The sequence below is a fragment of the Ambystoma mexicanum genome, chromosome 9 (genome assembly GCF_040938575.1).
Source record: "Ambystoma mexicanum isolate Mex_15411 chromosome 9, UKY_AmexF1_1, whole genome shotgun sequence".
NCBI lineage: Eukaryota > Metazoa > Chordata > Amphibia > Caudata > Ambystomatidae > Ambystoma > Ambystoma mexicanum.
The window spans coordinates 880,096,253-880,098,063 of record NC_090931.1 but is presented as its reverse complement, the minus strand read 5'-3'; the positions used below and the strand labels follow the sequence as shown (position 1 = coordinate 880,098,063).

Here is a 1,811-nt window from a genome sequence, read left to right as displayed (position 1 = left end):
GGTGTCTAGTTGGAGGGGTATTGTTGCTAGGTGAGAGTGAGAGTCTACTCTTAAGCTGTTACCAGGCAGAGAAATCTGCTGGATGTATTCTAACAGTATGAGGGTAGAGAAAGTGGCAATTAATCCTGGATAGGGTGGTTTGGACCTCTTTGAATAGATTTGTCGGGGTCTGCAACCACAGGGAGCGAGGCTGGGTAGGGATCGTACGGGGGAACTAGTGCGATCGGGATGTGGCATGTGGAGGCTGCGTGAGGAAGTGTCTGCCGTGTGACTAGGTGCTAAGGTAAGGACTGCTGGGTCGTGGTGCTACTCTGGAGAGATGCATGCATTAAAAATGGAGGCTGCAATGGGTAGTAGCGTGCATATTTGTGTGCTGGAACATACAGTCTACTGAGAATATGCTGGCCTGGTAATCTAGAGAATGCATAAGAACAGCGTTGGAAGTCATTAGCCGGCAAGCTCGAGGTTATTAAAATAACAAAGGCGTTATTGGGTGCGTTTTCAAAGACAAGGCATTTCCAATACAATTGTATTGTTGAGATTTCAGGAGAGGCGAGCGCGTGGGAGCAGCCCCTGTTCCTGTTTGGGCACACAAGTCGCGCAGCGTGTTGTGCAGAAGGGAGGAGGCAGTTGGAGATGTTGTGGGAGACAGGAAAAGTCGTTTGCACAGTATAAAATAGGTGAGTCTTACCGCAACGTGATCATTGTAGGTTGGCGACCTTGCATTGGGTGGTGGAACAGTCACTGGATCATTGGGACTGCATTTGGGGTGCGGTTGGTAGGGGGAGAGGTGAGGTTTGGGCAGGGGATCTGGTGTAGGCCTAGGGGTGACACGGTACAGGCACAGGATAGGAGCCTTAATTATGTGCCTTTGTTGGGGGCCGGCTAACGCCTGCCAGTGCCCCGTTATTGGTTAAGGCAGGAGGCCTGACCAATTGCGAAGCAGCACAACAAACACAATGCTGGAACAGCTGAAATCAGATGGTGGCGGCCATCTTGGAAGCACTAACCTTGCAGTTTTCGTGAAACTGAAAGTTAGATGATAGCATCAAAATAATCGCAGTGAGGTCTTGTAGATCAGCGTAGTTTGCTGATGCAGGATGGCAAAGAATAAAGCGATGGTAAAATGATGCATCAGACCTTGGGCCGGCTCCGGTGCCTGTACAGCGCAAATAAGCCTCATGGGCTTACCTTTAGAAAAGTGGCTGTGGGGGTCGAGGAGGTGAGCTGCTCCTGCAGTTCTGTTGGAGAGGAGCTCCTGCTCTGGTCTGCGGTGATGTTGGGAATGATAAATGATAACAGGAATCGCTTCTCGTCCTTTTGACTGGGATCAAGTGAAGTATCTGTTCTTATCAGTTTGATATTTGATGCGTCCTCTATCTGGGGACCATATTTTTGAAACTGGGAGATGGAATGGGTGCTTGCTCTGTCCGCTCTGTCCATTGGCCTGGCGTTGTGGGGCCTCCAGGACTGGTGCATCATAATAAATAAATAACTCACACCATTACTTGTATTGCATTATATTGTAGTGTATACCTGTAACTTTTTGTATTGTACCTAAGAAACTGCATATTCTTGTAGCACCCAGATACCTTGGGGTGAGGAGAGCTTTATAAATAAATAAATGAACTAAACTAAACTAAATAAATAAAAAAATGATAACAGGAATAGATGCAATAAGGTTTTATGGAGGAAAATTGCCTGAATGGGAGGAAGATTAGAGAAAAGAATAATTACAAAAATCACACTCTAAACAGTTGAATAAGAGCCCTAAATTGGGAATGTTTGATGAAAAAGAGTGGGAGTAAGAG

General features: G+C 46.6%; 1 pseudogene; it reads left to right on the top strand.

Annotated features, from left to right (window-relative positions):
* Positions 1-1,304: 1,304 nt before the first annotated feature.
* Positions 1,305-1,484, top strand: LOC138490659 (U2 spliceosomal RNA; annotated as a pseudogene).
* The last annotated feature ends 327 nt before the right edge of the window (positions 1,485-1,811 follow it).